The sequence below is a fragment of the Oryctolagus cuniculus genome, chromosome 7 (genome assembly GCF_051225735.1).
Source record: "Oryctolagus cuniculus isolate XC-2025 breed Fujian yellow rabbit chromosome 7, ASM5122573v1, whole genome shotgun sequence".
Classification (NCBI taxonomy): domain Eukaryota; kingdom Metazoa; phylum Chordata; class Mammalia; order Lagomorpha; family Leporidae; genus Oryctolagus; species Oryctolagus cuniculus.
The window spans coordinates 131817459-131839800 of NC_142873.1; the positions used below are offsets into that span (position 1 = coordinate 131817459).

The 22342-nt window shown below is 44.7% G+C and overlaps 1 protein-coding gene across 6 annotated transcripts in view; it reads left to right on the top strand.

Annotated features, from left to right (window-relative positions):
* Positions 1–22342, top strand: part of HIVEP3 (HIVEP zinc finger 3) — a 487717-nt gene that overhangs the window by 61051 nt on the left and 404324 nt on the right. The window contains exons 1-2 of one of the 6 annotated variants that reach the window (XM_089300863.1): positions 11653–11751; positions 13835–13906. The exons of 4 other annotated variants lie outside the window; for them this stretch is intronic. The gene's annotated coding sequence lies outside the window, so the exon portion shown is untranslated. Of the gene's footprint in view, positions 1–11652; positions 11752–13834; positions 13907–22342 lie in introns of those variants that run through there. One more of the 6 variants, XM_089300862.1, reaches the window with a different exon arrangement.

A 22342-nucleotide genomic window follows, 5' to 3' on the forward strand; every position in this document is an offset into this window, starting at 1 on the left:
GTTCCTTTGTCACCCTGTTCAGTGTGGTGAGGTGAGTCTAACAGTAGTATTAGGTCAGTATCCCCAAAGCTGTTCAAAGATGAGTCAGAGTTCCAACTTTTTGGACAGACGAGGATGCTTGATAACTTTCGTATCCTCAATGTCCAGTGAAGCCCTAGGTACCTAGTAAGATCACAAATGATGAGGGCTCCGTGAGATTAACATTAAAATAAAAATATGAATTGCAGAGTAATTTGTTATGAAATTTTCTTCCTTTTTCCAGTTAGCTTATATTCCATTTAAAAAGGCATTGTGTAATGATTATTCTGTATATGTTATGAGTGGTTTTTAACCCACTGGGTCAGTGAAAGACCAAAAGCCCTTTTTGCCAAGCCTACCCTGGATAAGGCCTGGTCGAGGCTGTGTTTGAGCTCAGAACAAGCCCTGGCTCTAGCTCTGTCTTGTGTGATTCCTCACATTGATGCTGGGTGTCCATTGGTAAATATTATTGTCCTTTCCTCTTTGGAATTGAAGTTTAGTTTCAATACACCTGGCCTAAGTCTATTTGGTGATTTTTCACTGATAACCCTGATATCTTCCTTGGATGGGCCTATACTCTGCTCTTTTTGTTGGAATCCCCTGGTCTCTTAATTCAAGGGAGTTGTAAATTAGTTATTGGTGTATGCAGCCTTTAATACTAGCTCATGATTGCTGGGACTGTTTTCTCTCTACTTAGAGTCTTCTTTTTGGGGTACCCAAAATACTTGGCAACATTTCATTCTATACAGGGTAATTAAGGAAAGCCTGCAAGGTCATTTGCCATATGACTTTGGGGCCTCAGAAAGGGACCAGTATTATTAATTGGGCTTAACTGAAAATAAAAAGGAAGGTATTATGTTTCAGGATAGAAGAATTATTGGGAAATGTTGCTATTTTAATTTTTTATGAAAATGATCATATAGCTCCCTTAATTATAGACAATGGAGACAAGGAATACTTTTTCTTGCTTTTTGTATTTCCCCTTATATTAGTTCCCACCACAATGCTGCCTAACTGAAAATAATCACACACAATCACAGTAGCATGCAACCATAAGCTTTTTTGGGTATTTTTCACTCATGCATCTGCAAGCCGGCTGGCTAAGTGTTGGCTGATCTGGCCTGGGCTAGCCCTGGGATACAGGTTTTGTTCAGGCCTGCTGCACATACCTCTCAGTTTTCTTGTTCCAGTGGCAATCTTGTGCCCAAGACACACTTTTTTTCATGGTGATCCCAGAAATATGAGATGCAAACTCCACTGGTCCGAAGCAAATGATGTGGCAAAGCTCAGCCTCAATGAGTTTCCTGGTTACTACTGCTGTGGAAAAAGTTTTCCCAAAACCTAGTGGTTTAAAACAGTTACAGTCATGTTACGGTTTCTCACATTTTCTGTGGGCCAGAAATTCAGGAAAGGCTCCCAGTGCCTGAAGTGCTGCATTTAGGAGGCACACGTTTCCTAAATGACTCTGGCAGTCATTTAGGAAATGAGTAGAGCCACCTGTACTCCTCCACCAACCTTGATTTCCAGACCTATTTACTGGGAATCAGCAGCATAGTGACTGTTGATGTGAAGTATGTACTACCTCTTGCAGGACAGTGCCTCACCTGCATGGGCGTCCTGTCCCAGCTTGCACCTCAGCAATGCTCTGAAAAGGTAGTCCCAGTGCTATCCCGAGCTGCAGCATCACCATGGTGTGGTAAGGAGCAGGGCCAGTGGATCACATGGTCTCGGGCTCATGGGCACCTTCTTTGCTATCAAGTGCATTTCTGAATTTGTGCAGAATCAGACTTTCAGCCATAGCAGTCACTTGAAGTCCTTGGATAGTAATGGTGGCTGAGGCCCATAGGCAGGTCAGATAAATTCATACCTGAAATATTTGTCAATTCTAATCAAGATGAAATGTTGCCCTTTGCAGGGTAAAAGTAAATCAAGTTGTCACCAAGCCAGTTGGTCTTCTCTAAGGATGGTACTGCCTCAAGGGCTCAGCATTGGCCTTTGCTGGCCCATTGAACATTCAGCATAGCAAGCAGCAACAGCTCGCTCAGCCTTAGAGGCTGGAAGCCTATGCTGCTGGGCCTGTGTGTAGCCTCCATCCCTGACGTCATGGCTGCTCTCTTCATGAGCCCTTTGCATGAGCCAAGCAAAGAGGCTGGCTGAGGTCTCCTGTCCAATTGGTTGTTTAGTCCCTCTTCTGAAGACAGTGCTCATGGGAGGGCATTCACATCCAACACAGAGCTCCTCATACTTCATGCTCCCCACCCCAGGTCTATCCATGTGTCCTTTTGCAGACTCCTTGTCCCTAGTCTTTTAGTCTTATTCCACCCAGGCCCAAGCCCTGGCCCACCAGCCAAGGCTTTTACTCTGCTTATGAGCCTGTGTGTGTGTGTGTGTGTGATGTTTCCTTAATTCAGGCCACTTTTCTGTTCACCTGGAGTGCCAGGTCTGCCATGCTCCTGAAACCTTGCCATTGGGAGGGCTCCTCCTCATCACTTCCAGGGGGTCCATTCTTCACTCACATGAGTGAAGCCCAGGGCTGGTTCTCCTCTATCAGCCCGTCCTGGGGTCACAGCTGTGGTCTGGGGAGAGGTCACTGCAGCAGTGAGTGTCATGCTAGAGATGGGCTGGTCTTCTGTTCCTGCAGCTTCCTTTTTCCTGCTCATGGGAAGCTTGGGCTGTACCACATCTGTGTTATGATGGGTTGTGGCTGGGCCCTCTTGACCTTGTGACTTTCTGGGTCTGATAGTACTTAGATCAAGATTTGCAGCTCTGCCCATATGGTTACTTGCTGTTCCATGGTCAGATGGTCAGTTTCCAGCAGGCCTAATAATAACAGGAGCTATTTTTAGCGCAATATATGGTACTCTACTGAACATGGCTTGCCCTTCATCCAGCACCCTAGAGCTCTGCACTGAACTTCTACTGGAGCGTGCCAAGGCACCTCACAACACTTTATCTATTACAGCCACCTTAGTGTCTTGGGCTATGCCTGGTCAAGTGGCCCAAATGGGAGGGCCGTTTGTGTTACAGGCTGGACCTGTTGCAGTATTTGCTTGCTCTGGGTCCCATTTAAAACAGGCAATCTTCTGTGCCACTCAGTTCTTTAAAAAAGAGTTATTTTTTTATTTGAAAATCAGAGTTACGGAGAGAGAGGTAGAGACAGAGAGATCTTCCATCTGCTGGTTCACTCCCCAGGTGGCTGTCAGCAGTCAGAGCTGTGCCAGGCTGAAGCCAGGAGCCAGGAGCTTCATCTGAGTCTCCCACGTGGGCTTTGCCACCCATTTTGTAGATGAAAAATATGCTCAGAGAGGTTGAGTACTTTTCAAGCTCTCTGAGCTGGTAAGTGGTGGTTCGAGAGTCTCTGCCATTTCCGCTGCACCATGTTGCCTCTTCTATGTGTTTAGACCTATTTCCAGAGTATCTATGAATAGAAGAAAATCTCACCTGTGGTTGATTGCATGTGGGTGAACTGGCTTGCCTGGAAGTGCCAGATGTAGATCAGTTTTAGCTTTTCAAAATTTAGGCTATGACTCAGGTAACTGTTGTTCCAAGACAGAAACTAATGCCATGCCCTGCCCTTACTCAGTGAGTGATTCAGAGTTGGCTAAATCTGGGAGGATTTTTAGATTGCGTTATAGCCTTTTAAGTTATTCATCTTATTCCTTGACTAAGAATAGAACTAGACCGTGAACAAATCCATCTGAAATCACCTTCCACTAGAGTCCTGAGTTTTCTTTCTGTGGCCAATCTAGATAATAGGGATCATTGCATTATGAACTTTCCTTTTCTCTCTCCTGTCCTGTGTGTCCTTGGATGACGGAGTTCTCCCAGACATGTGGGATTGGCCGGCACAGTCAGCACGTGTTTGACACAGGTTAATTCAGTTGCCTAAGCTATTTATGCAGGAGCCAGGACTTGACCCCACGTGTCACACGTGCCTTGCTAAGTATGTTTTCTATTTATTGTTGTGATCAATGAGAAACAAAACACCTACTTGTTTAACATGTTTTAGGGAATTAGTAACTAGGAACTGGATGAGGATGAACATAGTAATAGTTTTGGTTTTGGTTTTATTTGATAGAAGGAGCTTTCAATTCTTTGTGTAAAGATTACTCTGGCAAAACTAAGTTTTCTTGGGACTTAGGTCAGTGCTTCTAACTCTTGTTTATAGTGGCTTACAGACTAGTGGGAGGTAGATATTTAGAAAACAAGGTAAAAATAGAAATAACTGTTCTGATACTATTGAAAAACCATGAGTCCTTTCATGCTAATGTACTTCATTTTGTATATTAATTTCATTTCCAAATATATACATATATACATATTTTACAAAATAAACGTACAGTTTTAGCTAAAAGAAAATCCCAGCCTCATTCCCCATGCTAGGAAGGCCTTTCTGACCCCCCCCCCCCCCACCAGGTGATCACTCCTTGTCTGCCTGAGTACAGAGGAAGGAGTTTGGAGGATTCTAATTTTTTTTATTTGAGAAGCAGAGTTACAGATAGAAGGAGAAAGAGAGAGAGAGGGAGAGAGAGAGAGAGCTATTTCTTTTATCCACTGGTTCCAATAGTTGGAGCTGGACCCATCTGAAGCCAGGAGGCAGGAGCTTCCCCCAGGTCTCCCATGTGAGTGCAGGGGCCCAAGCGTTTGGTTCACCTTCCACTACTTTCCCAGGTGTATTAGCAGGGAATTGGATCAGAAGTGGAGCAGCTGGGACATATAGGATGCTGACACCACAGGCAGAGGCTTAACCTACTGTGCCATAGCAAAGGCCCAAGTTTGGAGGATTTATGTGAATGTACCAGATCCAACAGTGGCAGCACCTTCTGATTCCTTCTTCTTCATGATTAATGTTGTAGCTCCAGTAATTTGCAGCCCATGCTATGTAAAAACTGGATAAGTTCATACTCAAACAAACCAATAGAAACAAATTTCAAGCTCCACATATAACTCTTGGGCTCATATCTCTCTTTATTTCCATTAGTGGAAATCCTTGTGGGTTGTACCTGCTCCTCCACATTGTCAAAGTGATGGCGTCTGGATTTTGGGAGGAAAGAGAGGCTAGTCTTGGCCCTCTTTGGGAATCAAGCATACTTGTCTGAAAAGAAGGCAATAAGTCCTGATACTCAGGCCATTCTGATGTTTGAGATTAACTTACACAGATGCTCCATGGGCCTGGCTCACCTGGAGTGGCTTCAGTTACAGAAGCTTCCAGAACAAGCTCATAGGCAGACTGTGCTCTCTGACTGTCTTATGTAGTGTTCTTGACACAGGAGCCTGCCTGGATCCTATGAACTCACAGCCAGACCAGCCTGTTTCATTTTAATCCTGACTGCATACAACATAGCTCACGGGCTGCAGGTTGGCACGCAGACTGTTCACCTCCATGGCCTGTCTGCTCTTCCCTAAAGGCAGTGAGTATGTGTCAGTCTTCCTTCATCTCTCTCCTGTCCAGGTCTCGACAGGTGTGAATAGTTCCATGTTTGGGCTGAGGAGTGAAAATCCAGTGTGACGCTATCTTTGCACCTTGTCCTAAATGCTACCATTTCCTGCAGGGAGGGTATCTAAACCACTGTCAGGACCTTGTGGTGTGAGCACCAACAGGGTGGTGACTCCCCTGGGAATTCGGCCTTTGCTTTGTCCAGCTCTTCTGGAAATGACCCCTGGCTCCCGGTTTAGATCAGTTCAGGGGGAAAGAAGAGGTCCCAAGTGGCCTGTCTCTTTGGACAGTAAAAGGGTTCCAGAAGTTTTCTTCAACTTCCAAATCCTCACCAGAAATAATTTCAGTCCCAGAGGGCCTTTTCTAAGCAGCCCAAGCCCTGAGTCATTCCTGTGGCTCCTAGTCTCCCACAGTGCTTGTGCTCCTCTGTCCATTCGCAGTTTTAATGATGAGTTTACTCAATGGGCTTCCCTTCTGGTTAACTTCTCCTGGTAACTCATTAAACCTCTGAGTCACACGTTCATTATTAAAGAGAGGACAGAAATGAAAGAACAGAAAGGAGCTGTGCCCTGGGAGAAAGCTGGGGGTGGATTGCTGTGGTTAAGCGAAGCTAAGGACCTGGAGGCCTTCCTGGCCTCTGTCCCCTTTGAGGATGCACCCTGCATTGCAGGATACCACACTTAACACACTGAGATCATTCCCGTGGCTGGTTTTAATAAGACTTTTTGCTGTCATAGGACACAAGCTTGCAATTCTGGTGAAAGTGCTTCCCTCCTACTTAACTGTGCCCTCTGAACTTAGGTGGTCCCACAACAACGAGGGAGCTACTAATTAAAAAGGAATCTTAACTCGCCTCTCCGAAAGAACATTAAAAGGAACCAATTCACAGCCCACGGAGATAATTCTTAATATCCCCTCTCTCCCACCACAATTTTCCCAAATCATTCCCACCCCCACGCAACCTGCCACATGATTTCTTTCCTTCTTCCCACCTTCCCTAAGGTTAAGTTTCTTCTCTCAGCCTCGGCCCCCCTTTTATTAAATAGGGCTCATGGAAGTAGCTGATTGGTCTGTCTTTGCAAGGATTTGCAGAGATAAAATGTGTAAATGCCACCTACACAGTGCCTGGAACATTTTCAGTGCTCTGAAAGGTGAACTCTAATAATTTCCTATTTGGCCTCTGGAGTTCAGTTTGATTTTTCTCTCTTATAGAAACACTGGGGGTGGGGGGAAGCCTGGAAGCTGAGAAATGGTTGCTAAATATCAGTAACAGTAGATGTCATTCCCTGAGCATGACTTGTGTCCCAAGTGCTATGTTGAATCTTTCCTGTGCATTATCTGAATAATCCTTGGCACAGCCCTGGAGGATGGATCTTATTATTACCCCCATTTCACAGATGGGGAAATAGACTTAGAGATGAAGCAACTTGCCCTGGGCTGCAGAGATAGTAGGAGGTAGAGCTGGAAGTTCAAACTTAGGTCTCACCGACTTTGTGGAAGTATGCAAGCAAGTGTTCTCTGTGTGTGGGTTTTGACTCATAAGGGCCCTGACTGCCTGCTCAGAGAGTTGGGGCCTCTGATGAGAAGTAAGCTGCCCTTGAAAACAGCTGGCAAACCAGGGCCGCCCCTTGGGCTAGGGTGACACCACCTGGCCTGTGCCGCCACAAACTCTCTCAAGGCCTCCTTGGTTTGCAGTCAGAGACAGAGAGAAATAGAATTTCCTGCAAAGGTTGGCATTTATTTCTTAATAATCAAGTTAGAAGTATATGTAGCCTCCCTAATCAGCAAAGCAAAGGCATTCTGTACACTTATGGTGCTAGAAACTGCCAATGAGTTCGCAGGGATTTATGACAGGCTCTAGAACAGAGGTGGAGGTAGTGTGTTTGGAGTCAGGATGAGGGCTTTGCTGAGTTTCTTCAGCTGCAGAGACTTCAGGTGTCCCACATGCCCGCGCCTGTCCCAGGGAACCTGAGCAGAGGCCATGCAGGATGCCCGGTGCAAGGCCTTCATTCCACATGCTCTGGCACCACTGGGCAGGCCCATGGAGTTCTCCATCGGACGGTCCCCTCTCTGGGTCCTTAACTCAGTTGTCCCAGAGGCCAGAAAGGAACACTGGGCTTTATACCCAGTATGAAGGTCAAGATATTCCTGGATTCCAAAGAGTTAGCAGCAGGAAGTGCACTGCAGCCTGGGGTCCTGTGATGGATGCCTGGGTTTTGTGCACACAGTTGAACACCCTCGTGACCCGTGTCCATTCATGTCTCTTCTTACTCTTCTTCCTTCTTTTTTCCTCCTCTATCTTCTCTTTCTCCTCCTCTTTCATTGCCGTTATTCTTCCCCCCACCTCCCCATCTTCTCTCTCTCTCTTTTTTCCATTTTACTATGAAAGTGTGAGTTGCAAGAGAATACATCAGGAATATTTGGCAGATCATTCACTCATTTAGGCTCTCACTCCTCAAATACTTACCAAGCATTTACTCTAATAGCATGGGGTAGGGATGCAAAGGAAAGGAAGAAGTCCTTCCTGCGGGATGGGATGTGCGGAGTGCAGGGGAGGAGGCACGCAGCTGGCAGTTCTCACCGGTAGCACATTCCAAGCATCTCTCTTGTGTCCAGCACTGTGCTATTTCACTTTAACCAGATCATCTCATTTAATACTCATAGACATACTTTCAAAGGAATCTGGCATTTTATTCTCTTAGATATGAGGCTGAGACAAAAATGATGATTGTCCCAAAGTCACACAGCAAGCACATCACAGATCTGACGTGAACCCAGAGTCAGGATTATTAACAGGTCTGTTGCCTCTCGTTTAATTATAGCATGTTGGGACAAGTATCATATTAGTAGGGTCTAGTAGAGGCTTGAACCTGACCTTGAAAGGTATGTGGGAATATTCGGAGTTGGAGAAGTGATTGAAGAACACTGTAGGCATAGGAGTTGATATGAGCAGAGCCAGAGGTGTCATAGACCCAGCCTCCATGGCCCATGACCAGCAGCGTGTGTTGAGAGCAGGAGTGCTGAGGTTGGAGCTGGGCAAGGTGACCAGAGACCACCCGGGAAGACTACTGGGCCTGGACTGTGACGGGCCTTGGACTGAGTGCTCACAAGGAGCTTTGTCCTGCAGCAATGGGGTAACCAGACACTTCCTAAGAAGAGAAGGGGAATGATCAGACTTGTATTCTAAGAAGATAATCATCATTTAAAAATAAATAAGGAGGGTCTGGCGCTGCGGCTCACTAGGCTAATCCTCCGCCTGTGGCGCCTGCACTCCGGGTTCTAGTCCAGGTTGGGGTGCTGGATTCTGTCCCGGTTGCTCCTCTTCCAATCCAGTTCTCTGCTGTGGCCCGGGAAGGCAGTGGAGGATAGCTCAAGTGCTTGGGCCCTGCACCCACATGGGAGACCAGGAGGAAGCACCTGGTTCCTGGCTTCGGATAGGCGCAGCGTGCCAGCCGTAGCAGCCATTTTGGGGAGTGAACCAACGGAAGGAAGACCTTTTGCTCTGTCTCTCTCTCTCACTGTCTAACTCTGCCTGTCAAAAATAAATAAATAAATAAATAAATAAATAAATAAATAAATAAGGAGGGACCAGCACTGTGGCGCAGTAGATTAATCCTCCACCTGCAGCAATGGCATCCCGTATGGGCACCGGTTCTAGTCCCAGCTGCTCCTCTTCCAATCAGCTCTCTGCTGTGGCCTGGGGAAGCAGTGGAAGATGGCCCAAGTCTTTGGGCCTCTGCACCTGCATGGGAGACCTGGAGGAGGCACCTGGCTCCTGGCTTCGGATCGGCATGGTTCCAGCCATTGTGGCCATTTGGGGAGTGAACCAATGGAAAGAAGACCTTTCTCTCTGTCTCTCTCTCCCACTGTCTGTAACTCTACCTCATTACCAGAGGGCCTCCTAGAGGCCTCTCAGCCACTATGTGCCCAATCTGCACAAACAGCCACTCTTCTTGCTTTTCTCACCCTGGGCCAGTTTGGCCCGGTTTCACTGTTTCTCAGTGGAGTCTTACAGTGTGTTCTCTTTTTGTGTGGCCTTTCCCCTCTCAATGCTGTGTCTATGAACTGTATCATCGTGGGTTTCATGAATGAAGTTTGTTCTTCACTGAGTTGGGTAAATAAGTTAGAGTGGAATACACCCTTTCCTGTTGGTGGACATTCAAATAGTTTATGATTTGGGGCTACACAGCTTTTATAAATACTCTTTGATTATTGTCTTTTGGAAAACATGGATACCTGTTTTCATCAGGTATATACTTAGGAATGGAATTACTATACCTCGGGTATGTGTGTGTTTAGCTTTTGTAATCGCCAACTAGCACCTTTCCAAAGAGATTGCACCAATTTATGTTTATAGTAGAGGTGCATGCAGTTCCAGTTTTTCCATGTCTTCATCAACACTTATAGTTTTCATTTTTCCAATGGTTCTGAAAGGCTTAAAGTAATACCTTATTGTGGTCTTAGTTTGCACTTCCTAATGACTGATGATGCTGAATTTATTTGGACATTTAGCAGTTCCCTTTTTCTTGTAAAGTGTTGGTCTGAGTATTTTGTCAGTTAGCTGAAAGTCTGTGTCTAATAACTCCAGTGTTTAGATCACCTTTCAAGTCTTTCTCTTGACTTTCAATGGTTTGATTCTGTTTCTGGGAATGTTTGAAATTTTTATTGAATGCTAGATATTATTATGTATGAAGTACTGTTGGTTTTATGGATGATGTTATCTTCCCACAGAGAGAATTTAATTTTCCCAGAGAAAGTATGAAGGAGATCACCCTGATCCAGTTAAGGTTGGTCCATTTAGGGTTGACTATTTTTTTTTTTTTTTTGACAGGCAGAGTGGACAGTGAGAGAGAGAGACAGAGAGAAAGGTCTTCCTTTGCCGTTGGTTCACCCTCCAATGGCTGCCGCGGCCGGCATGCTGCGGCTGGCACACCGCGCTGATCCGATGGCAGGAGCCAGGTGCTTCTCCTGGTCTCCCATGGGGTACAGGGCCCAAGTACTTGGGCCATCCTCCACTGTACTCCCTGGCCACAGCAGAGAGCTAGCCTGGAAGAGGGGCAACCGGGACAGAATCTGGCGCCCTGACCGGGACTAGAACCCAGTGTGCAGGTGCCGCAAGGCAGAGGATTAGCCTAGTGAGCCGCAGCGCCGGCCAGGGTTGACTCTTAATCACAAGTCATGGCTCTTTCAGTGACTAAATGGAAAGCCTGCTTGTTTACCAGTCCCTCCTTGTCCGTGGTTCTGAATCCCAATTTTTTGTTTCTCCAGCCCACTGAGACTGCCACAATCTCCAGGCTGCTAATTTCCATTTGACCTTTCTACTTGTATCCTATATTATCCAATGTCCTGAGGGGAAAACGTAGCTCTGGCCAGAACTACATTTGTTTCAGGGAGTATTGCTGCTCTTTGAGGTCATGTGTCCTCAAATGTTGCCTTTTTTGGTTGTTCTACAGGGTCTTCTGGCAACTTTGTGTGTGTGTGTGTGTGTGAGTGTGTGTGAGAGAGAGAGAGAGAGAGAGAGGAGAGATACAGAGGCGAGGCGAATGTGTGTGTGGGAGGGGAAAGAGAATGTATGTGTGTGTACGTGGGATTTTGTCTACCTTTAGTAGATGTTCTTAGCAGGAGTGCTAGTCTGATACCAGCTGCTCCATCATAACTGGAAGTGTAAGCCTTTACCCACATTTAGAATAATTCTTAGAAGGACATTTCAACAGACTTCCTCCTTTCAGTATTTAATTCTTCCAGTATTGCCTTTTTGATCAAGGATTTCCATGTGTCTCTCTCCCCTCCCTAAGTGGTGAGGGAGCAAAGCCCTGTGTTAGAAATGTGGGGCTTTCCAGTGCAGTCAGGGGCAGACCCAGGGAATTGGGCTCCAATTTATTTTTCAGCTTTTCTTCCCTTAATGTTCAAATATGGTCAGAAGGGTGGCAGGTTAGCACAATATTCTTTCAATTTCTGGCCAGCTATATTACATGTTTAAATGAGAATATTTCCTTGTTAAGAAAGCATTATTTTTACTTATATGAACCAATAAGACACTTGTTATATTCAAAGAATTTAAGATGCAGAGTTTAAGTTTGTGAATTAATAGACTTTATTTTTAGAGTAGTTTTAGATTTGGAAAAAAAAAAAACCACCTGACCTGAAAGTACTGAGTCCTCACACGCCCCTTCTCTTGCTCACAGAGTTTCCCTTATTATTTACATCTCAAATTGATGTGGTACAGATGCAGTTTTGAAACTGAGTCAACGGTGACTTCTTCCCAAGGGCTTCTCATCCTCAGCAGTAGCTCACAGGTTAGTGTTTTTTTCCCTGTGGCGATGAAGGGGAAGACATGGATGGGCCAGAGCATTCCCCACACTCTTCTGTGCCCATACACAGCTGTGATTAGGAGCAAGCATCAGATCTCAGTGACGTTTTTAAAATTAATCAGACGTGTGTAACCTCCGGGATATCCAACACCCAGAGTGCAGAGACATCCCAGGGCAGAACGTTTCTGTGGGAGTACCCTTGGCCGGGGAGAATGTGGCATCAAGTTCCAAGCGAAAGCCTAGTCTCTTCCTTGGTTATCCTTAATGGCTCTGGAGAGAGTAGCCTTGGCTAATATGCTTTGTCACGTGAGTAAAAGCAGTCAGCTTTAAATGGTACTCCCAAATAGGTCATTTTCCTTGTTGAAAAGTTTTTTTTTTTTAAAATAGTGATGAAACATACATGACACACAATTTGCCACCTTAACCAATTTTGGGTGTAAGGTTTAGCGACATTAAGTGCATTCACACTGTTATGGAACTGCCACCACCATCCATCTCCAGAACATTTTCCATCTTGTAAAGTCGAGAATAGGGACCTATTAAATAATAGCTCTTCGTTCTCTTCTTACCTCAGCCCTTGGCAACCACCATTCTACATTTTGTCTGTATGAATTTGACTTTCCTGGGAACCTCATACATACAGGTGGAATCATACACTATGTGTCCTTTCATGATTGACTTATTTTGCTTAGCATGATGTCTTCAAGATCCATCCATGTTGTGGCAAAAATCCAAATCCCCTTCCTTTTTAAAACTTCTTAAGACATTGTATATATTCCACATTTTATTTAACCGTTCATTCACCTGCTTGAGGGCACTGGGCTGCTTAAATTAATGCCTTTGCTTTAGAATTAGAAAGTTACTCTCTAGCCAGATATTTCATCTATCATCAAGGAGCTCTGGCTTCCTTGATTTCTTTGCAATAAATATAAAATTTTCAGCCAATAAGTTGGAGGTGCCAAAATTCTCACTCAATTTATATTATGGTTGCTAGAGATTGCAGGCTTACAGAATGAATCAGAGGTAGATTCCATACCCACAGATGTATGTTTCAGTGGTGAAATAAGCTGAATACTCAAGTAATATTACTTTTTGGTGAATACAGTAGATGAGAGAGGGGGCATCAGGAAGTAAGATGGCAATGTTTGACTAGGCAGACTAAAGAGTTCTATTTCCATTTTTATTGTTCTGCTAATGCACACCCTGGGAGGCAGCAAGTGATAGCCCAAGTACTTGGATCCCTGCCACCCATGTGGGAGACCTGAATTGAGATCTAGGTACCTAGTTCAGCTTGGCCCAGCCCCAGCTGTTGTGGGCACTGGATTGTGAACCAGTGAATGGAGGATCTCTTTTTGTCTATCTCTATTTCTCTGCTTTCAACTAAAAATAAATAAGATTTTTTTTAAAGATTTAAAGAAGAACTAAATTTAGATTGAGTTTGGATTTAATGGGTAGGTGGTGGGAATCCACTGAAGACTGGATTTTAATATATTTCTGGATTAGTTTTTTTATTTAATTTTGTTTTATAATTATGTAAAATGTAGACATGCTTATAAAGTTAAAACTCTGAAATATGGTACATGCAGACACCTAGATTTCATCCAAATGTCCTCCCCATGTTTTTTCCCTTCTCATATAGGTAACCCATTTTTTTCCTTCTATTTCATGTTTTCAAAAATACAATATAAGCAAGTATATATTCATATTTTCCTTTTATTCAAAAGTAACACATTAGGTGCACCCTCTGCATCTTCATTTTCAGTTAAATTCATATCATTATGGAGACATTTCCCTGATTTCTTTCTTTGTCTGCATAATACTCTAGCATTATGATATCATAATTTATTAAACCAGTCCCCCATTGATGAACATTTGAGGGTTGTTGTCAGTCACTTCCTATTATAAATTGTGCTTCAGTGACTAGCCTTGTGCATGTATCATTTGCTATGTTGCTAGTGTGTCTTTGGGATAGATTTCTAGATCACAGGGTCAAGGCATAAGAAATTTTGCTATGTATTGCAAAAATATACTCCAAAGGGGTTATGCCATTTTGTATTCTTGTTTGCAGTGTATGCCAATTCCTGTTTCTTTGCAGTAATGTCAGAGGAATATGTTGTCAACCTGGATGCAGGCCTATCTGGTAAGGGGAAATAATGTCTTGATTTGGTTTTAAATTGTATTCCCAGAAGCTACTACACTTGGTCTTAGGCAAAGGGTTGAGAAGTGATTCACCGAAGCTACTAATACTCGTATTTTAGGGAAAAGTCAGTGGACTTTAATAAGGTAGTAAATGGAGAAGCTGATTAGAATGAGAAGTGGAGTAAAAGACCAGGGAGAAGCAAATATAGGTGACAATTTATTGTTTGAGTTACTCATGGGTGTCCACACAGAGGCGCTCATTATGCCTGTGGAGCTAAGAAAGCACATGAAGATGGTAGGAGAAGCTGTGAGATCATATGAGGTTGCGAAGATGAGAGGAGGGGCAAGAAAGTGTGTTTCTAAGTCAGTGTGATTGGAGGAAACAGACCATCCTTTGCCTTCTCTGTGCTCCCTCCTTTCTTAGGTATTGAAAATTTCACTTTTAATATTATTTTCAGGCTCAGAGGTGACAGACTTGCTGTCTTCTATCCTGAAGTATTTGAACAGAGAATGACAAATGAAAACGGTCCTGACCCTCTGTCACTCAAAATGTTGTCAAGTCTTTCAGTACCAGGGGCATCACCTGTGAGTTGTTAGAAATGCTGAGGCTAGCTGGTGCCGTAGCTCAATAGGCTAATCCTCTGCCTGTGGCACCGGCACACCGGGTTCTAGTCCCAGTTGGGGCGCTGGATTCTGTCCCAGTTGCTCCTCTTCCAGTCCAGCTCTCTGCTGTGGCCCAGGAGTGCAGTGGAGGATGGCCCAAGTGTTTGGGCCCTGCACCTGCATGGGAGACCAGGAGAAGCACCTGGCTCCTGGCTTTGGATTGGCGCAGTGTGCTCTGCTGGAGTGGCCACTGAGGGGGTGAACCAACGGGAAAGGAAGACCTCTCTGTCTCTCTCACTGTCCACTCTGCCTGACAAAAAAAAAAAAAAAGAAATACTGAGGCTCAGGCCCTACCCCAGACTATGACTTGGAACTTTCCTTTTTCCAGGATCCACAGGCAATTCATGGGCTCTCCACAGCCCTTTGAACAGCTGGGCTTTACTGGACAAAATCAAAAACCAATTGACTGGCTGTGCCTTATACTTGTAATCCCACATCCTGGCTGGATGCTGTGTACTTCCTGCCATGTTTCTCTAGAGGGATTGCTCTCACAATCCCTAGGGGGATTATTTCATGCTTTTCCCCTCTGCAAATCTCTCACTCGTCCTTCTACTCATCAATGTCCACTTCTGTTTGTAAAGTTTTACTTAAATGGGATTGGCATTGTAGCACAGTGGGTTAAATTACCCCTTGGAACTCCCATATCCCATATAGGAGTCCCTGGTTTGAGTCCCCCTCTTCGCATCCAGTTTTCTGCTAATGTGCCTGGAAGGGAAAGGATGATGGTCTTAGTGCTTGGGTCCCTACCACCCATGTGGAATGCCTGGATGGAGTTCCAGGCTCTTGGCCTTGTCCTGGCCCAGACCTTGCTGTTGTGGGCATTTGGGAGTGAATCCACAGATAGAAGATCTCTTTGTGTCTCTCCCTCTGTCTCTGCCACTCTCTGCCTTTCAAGTAAATAAGTACACCTTAAAAAAATATTTATCTGGGTCAACGCTGTGGCTAGGCCTCCGCCTGCATTGCTGGCATCCCATATGGGTGTTGGTTCTAGTCCCAGCTGCTCCCCTTCTGATCCAGCTCTCTGCTATGGCCTGGGAAATCAGTAGAAGATGACCCAAGTGCTTTGGCCCCTGTATCTGCATGGGAGACCTGGAATAAGCTCCTAGCTCCTGGCTCCTGGCTTCAGATTGGCCCAACTGTGGCCATTGCTGCCATTTGGGGAGTGAACCAGTGGTGGAAGACTTTTCTCTGTCTCTCCCTCTCCCTGTAACTCTACCTCTCAAATAAATAAATAATATTTTAAAAATATTAATTTGAAAGGCAGAGATTCCCCATTTGCTGCTTCACTCACCAGCACCCACTCATGAGTGGCAGGGACCCAATTACCATGGCCTCCCTTGGTCAGCATTGGCAGGAAGTTGGAGTCAGGATCAGAGCTAGGAATTGGACCCAGGTACTTAAATGTGGGACACAAGTGTCTTAACTGCCTGCTACTTCCCCATTTTATCCTGCAAGTAGGAGCTGTCAGAGGAGAGCTGCTTCATTCTCCCACTACCAGGTTTATCACCATGCTGGTATCTCCATGCCTCTTTCTCTATAATGTGATTGGAAAAGTGAACTCCCCTCCCCAACTTAGATCCAAGGCCACTCTTGTCCTCTTCTCTATGGCATGGCTCCTTTGGCTGTTTCCTTCCAATGCCTTCAATGGATCCCTCTTTTCTGGATCATTCTCAAAAGTAGACAGAATGATCTGATACCAACTGTCTTTTTAAAAATCACCTCTTCCTGAATGCCTCACTGTAACCTCTACCCCACCTTTTTGCTTCTTGAGAAAGTGGCCTTCATGCTATGTCTCTGTTTCTCTGTCTTCTACCCACTTTTGAATGCACTTCAGCCTGATCCCCAAGGTCCTCATACTGCTGATCTGCTCTTGTTGAGGTTACCAGTGATCTCAGTGTTACCAATGCCACCAGTGATCTCAAATCCAGGATGCTTCAACATAGTGGACCATCTTCTCCATCTTCAGATGTTCACTCTGTGGTTTGGGGAAGGGACCGTGGTTTGCTGAATTTTCTCCTACAGCGTTGGTCTCCATCTGCCTCCTCTAGGTGACTTCTCAGTGTCGATGTTCTACAGTTCCTCAAGGCTCAGTCCCAATTTGTGCTCTTCTCTTATTTTGTACCCCTCTCCTCTCCTCACCTCTCCTCCCTTCTCTCCTCCTCTCCCCTCCCCATCACCGCCCTTATTTTTATTCTTTTCTTTCCAATCACTCTCTTTTATCTTTGTTTCTACCTCTGTCATTTCCTGCTGTTCCCTCTTTGTCTTTGTTCAATTGTTACCTCTCTCTCCTCATGGTCTCCTCTCTTGTACTCTCTTTCTCACGCCCCTTCTCCTCAAATCTCTGTTTTCTTTCTCCATTCTTTCCCTTAAAACAAATAAAGTTATTTTAGATGGAACATTGAATTTAAAGTTTCTTTTAGATGGAACATTGAATTTAAAGTTTCTCTGTTGCCTATCCTCAACTTGTTTTGTGCATTTGCATTGTCTGCATAATTGCTCTGGGCATTTATTTATGATCACTCTCTTAGATCCTATCTTGTAGTTATTTATGAAAACATTTTCCTCTCTGTCTTGACAATATGCTGTTTAAGAATTGGTTCCATTTATTCCCAACAGTGCCTGACATAAGTACCTTAGGAATAATAGAAGAGGAATTTATTTAATAAAATAAATAAGAAAACAAATACACACACCCCAATACAACGATTTTTGAAAACCTAAAGCTGAAAACATGTTTGTCCTTCCATGAGTAAGGAAAATGTGGGGTTGGACACCTAATGGGCATTTGGAATTTTTGGTTGACTAATAGTAGCAATTCATAGATTCCTGACATGGCAAAGAACTTAACGACTATCATTCTAATTATTTAAAAATATGATGTAATATCTATATTTTAATAGATTAAGGCTAATGATATATTTTACTAGAAGTAGAAATAGGGACCAGTGCTGTGGTGTAGTAGGCTGGGTCTCTGCCTATGGGGCCAGCATCCCTTATGGCCACCAGTTCATATCTCAGCAGCTCCTCTTTTGATCCAGCTCTCTGCTATGGCCTGAGAAAGCAGTAGAAAATGGCCCAAGTGGTTGGGCCCCTGTACCTGCACGGGAAACCTGGAGGAGACCTGGATCTTGGCTTTGGATCAGCCCAGCTCTAGCCTTTGTGGCCATTTGGGGAGTGAACCAATTGGGGAGTGAACTATTTTAAAGTCAGTTACAGAGAGACGAAGAGAGATCTTCTATCTGCTTGTTCACTCCCCAAATGGTCGCATTGGCCAGGGCAGGGCTAAGTCAGACCAGGCCAAAGCCAGGAGCCTGGAACTCTATGTGGGACTCCCACATGGATGGCAGGAGCCCAAGCAGTTGGGTCACCTTCTGTTGCTTTCCCAGGCACATTAACAGCAAGCTGGATTGGAAAAGGAGCATCCGGGACTCAAACTGGTATTCCATATGTGTTGCTGGAGTCACAGATGGTGGCTTAACCTGCTGCACCACACTGGCTCCACTTCATTCTGTCCAGAGAAATACTTGATGGAAATACAGATGGAAACCATCTGTTAGAAAAGGAAGGGGGTTGGATTGGAGAGCTCTGAACCTGCTTCCTCTGTGGGTGGATCTCCCTGTTCCTTCTGGCAGAGAGTGGAGGTGTGTCAGTTTAAATAAAGAGGAGGAAGAAAGAGAGTAAAAAAAGACAGAGGAGAGAAAGGGCTAAGCACTCTCCTCTTTTTCTAGAGATGGTGGCTTTCCCATCTCTCCTGAGACTCGTCAGCACCTGCCTGGTGGACAGCACCACGTATCTAAACTCTAAGCTTCTCACTCTAAGGCCAGACACTGTGATACAGAATGGAAGCATCCCAACCTGGTATCTTAATCATTAGGCCAAACACTCACCATTCATTTAATTTTTTTAAAAGAATGAGATCTACCTAATTAGTGAATTCTGAGCCTAGCCACCAGCAGGGAGCTGGATCTGAAGTGGAGCAGCCGGGACATGAATAGGTGCCCATATGGGATGCTGGCATTGCAGGCAGTGGCTTTACCCACTAAGCCACAATGCTGGCCCCTCTGATCATTTACTTTTATTTCTGGAGGAAACTCTGGTGAGTCACAAAGATGCTTTCATTTCAGAGCTGCTGTTCAGCTGTCAGCTCTCATCCTTGGTTGTCCTGAAGTATCCAGATTCCCTTATCTCACTACTTCAACTTCCCCTGACTCTCCTCCTCCTGCTGCATTCATCCTGGCATTCAGAGATGTTTCCTGAGCACCTACTTTGTGTCAGGCTCCAGGTGCTAGGGATAAAAGGGTGAACCATATATACATTGCTCCTGCGCTAATGCATGCCATAATATGGTGAAGAAACACAACTTGAGGAGTGAGAGGGAGTCAGGCAAGTAAAAAGAGAGGAAAGAGTGTTCTAGGCAGAAGGTAAAGAAGTGCAAGGGCTGAGACAAGAAATAATGTTGGCACTGGGGACTTGAAAGAAAGCAGTGCCACCCCCTGGACACATACAATGGCATTAACAGAATAAAAAGATAGATTTGTCTGAAGATGGAATCCTTTGTGCACACTTCCACATGCTGCTATTAAGGAACTGGCACAGACAATTGCCCACAATCACTTAGTCAATGAAGAATCTATCCTGAATGCATGATTCTTTATGTACATTGTATCAGTTTGGACTTTCAATTGTGAGTTCTAGAAAGCCCAGAATATGCCTAAGCAAAACAAATATTTGTTCACGTAACTGAAAAGTCCATGAGTAAAGCCACCATATGGCCTAGCTTCATCAGGGATGCAAATGTTCTAGGTCAGCACTGTCCAACAGAGATCATGTGACCCATATGTATCATCACATCAACACGTATTCAATATGAAAATTATTAGTGAGGGCCGGCGCTGTGGCACAGTAGGTTAATCCTCTGCCTGCAGCACTGGCATTCTATATGGGCGCCGTTTCTAGTCCCCGCTGCTCCTCTTCCAATCCAGCTCTCTGCCTGGGAAAGCAGTAGAAGATGGCCCAAGTGCTTGGGCCCCTGCACCCACATGGGGGACCAGGAAGAAGCACCTACCTCCTGGCTTCGGATGGTGCAGCTCCGGCCGTTACGACCATCTGGGGAGTGAACCAATGGAAGGAAGACCTTTCTCTCTGTCTCTTCCCTCTTACTGTCTGTAACTCTGCCTCTCAAATAAATAAATAAAATCTTTTAAAAAAAGAAAATTACTAGTGAGTGACTTTGTATTTCTTTTTCATACTAAGTCTTTGAAATACCATGTGCTTTTTTTGTCTATGTCACATATCAATTTGTAGTATTCATATGTCAAGTTCTCAGTGGCTACCATTTTGGACAGTGCAGGAAAAGGTTTAGATCATCTCTATTTCAGTACATGTGAGAATGAGCTAGGCTGTGTTCTTAGAAACCTGAACAAAAACTTCTTTGCTTCTCTAACATGGTCACATGACCATCTTGAACAAACATTATGACCAGGAAGTAAGTAATGCACCCAATAGTTTACCACAAATCACAAGTTGTACCCTGGCAGTGCAGGAGAGGGTTAGGCTCCACCTGAGCTCTATGTACGGAATAGACGTGTATTGCTTTGATCACCTGGTATCCATTTGTCTGGCCTCAAGTGATAATGTTTGGGGACTTTGTCCTCCCTACATGGAAGAGGACTAGAAAGCAGAAATATCAGTGGATGATACCACTGGAAAGTATGATCCCAAGGGTTATAATGGGTATCACTTTTCTGTTTTACATATTTCATTTTTTTTGTTTCTTGTGAGTAGCGTGTACTATTTTACTTTATTTTTCTTTTTAATGAAGCCTTTCTTTTTAACTTAGCCTTCTTTGTTCTAAAAAGACTAAGGTCAAAAGGGGTAATGATTTAATGTTAGGCAGACCAAATGGTTGGTGTTCCTTGGATAGTCCTAGCTTATACCATTTTTACACTGTAATTATTAAGAGAAACTCTTTCATCTCCAAACTGTACCATCTTTGGAGCAGATGGTCAGCCACTATAACATTTTAAATGCATGATAAGTACTGACATGGTTAATTCAGACTTTAAAAATATCTTGAGACAATAGAATTATTTGATAGAAATACCTTGAAGTGCAATAAAAGAGAGTAGTCACAGCTTGTAATTCTGCATCCACGAGGAGTGAGGTATTCCAGGAGTTAATTTTCCTAACTGAAGCTTGCCCTTTAAGCGTCAAAACATTTTAACATTTAAGCACTTTCGATGAAAATATTACTCTGTTATGCTGTGTATTTCCCAGACTTGCCAGGTAGAGGAGGACAAACATAATTGAACTACATGTTGCTGACACAAGTCATTGCAGGGCATCCTGCCGGTGGACAGAGGCTCACTTGTGTGTTGTGAATGGATTACAGGGGTGTGGAAATGTGATCCCTCCACATCTCCCCTTCCCAGGGAAGCCAGGCAGGGACTGGGTAGCCATCAGTTGGCACTGGCTGTTTCCCTCTTATGTCATCTCGATAGATTTTGTTTTCTAGGTGCATTTCGACTTGTGAAAGGCCAGGAAGCACTCTGTGTTGTTGTGTGTTATAATTCCGAGATTTTGACAGGGTCGCCTGGCTGGTCGTCCGGGTTACAGAGGGACTTATGTTGGTGCTGGATGTCTCCAGACGGAGCAACTGGTTCGCCCTCTTTGCTGTACTCTTCCTGTTTACTCTGCTGGCCATTGCAGTTGCTTGCCATTGTCTTTCCTATTTAGTCTGCTTTTAGGTTTGTTAGGTCAGGTGAAACATGCTTGAGCAGAGCTTGCCTCTTCTAGCTGAAGATTGAGTTGCAGCTTTTTGCATTATTGTCGTCGCCGTCGCCGTCGCCGTCGCCGTCTTCTTCTTCTTCTTCTTCTTCTTCTTCTTCTTCTTCTTCTCCTTCTCCTTCTCCTTCTCCTTCTCCTTCTCCTTCTCCTTCTCCTTCTCCTTCTCCTTCTCCTTCTCCTTCTCCTTCTCCTTCTCCTTCTCCTTCTCCTTCTCCTTCTCCTTCTCCTTCTCCTTCTCCTTCTCCTTCTCCTTCTCCTCCTTCTTCTCCTTCTTCTTCTTCTTCTCCTTCTCCTCCTTCTTCTCCTTCTTCTCCTTCTTCTCCTTCTTCTCCTTCTTCTCCTTCTTCTCCTTCTTCTCCTTCTTCTCCTTCTTCTCCTTCTTCTCCTTCTTCTCCTTCTTCTCCTTCTTCTCCTTCTTCTCCTTCTTCTCCTTCTTCTCCTTCTTCTCCTTCTTCTCCTTCTTCTCCTTCTTCTCCTTCTTCTTCTTCTTCTTCTTCTTCTTCTTCTTCCAGGCAGAGTTAGACAGCGAGAGAGAGAGAGAGGCAGAGAAAGGTCTTCCTTTTCCGTTGGTTCACCCCCCAAATGGCTGCTACAGCTGGCGCGCTGTGCTGATCTGAAGCCAGGAGCCAGGTGCTTCCTCCTGGTCTCCCATGCGGGCGCAGGGCCCAAGCACTTGGGCCATCCTCCACTGCCTTCCCGGGCCACAGCAGAGAGCTGGATTGGAAGAGGAGCAACCAGGACAGAATCCGGCACCCCAACTGGGACTAGAACCTGGGGTGCCAGCGCCGCAGGTGGAGGTTTAGCCAAGTGAGTCGCAGCACCGGCCGCATTATTGTCTTCTAAGCTTGTTTCTGTGTTGCTGCTACACTCCACATGCGTCAGATAACCCTAGAGTGTAATGTTAGGCCTTCCCATTAGAGATGTAGATATCTTAAACAGAACTCTTCTATCTCAAGAGCTAGTTATGGCTTAAATATATATATATATT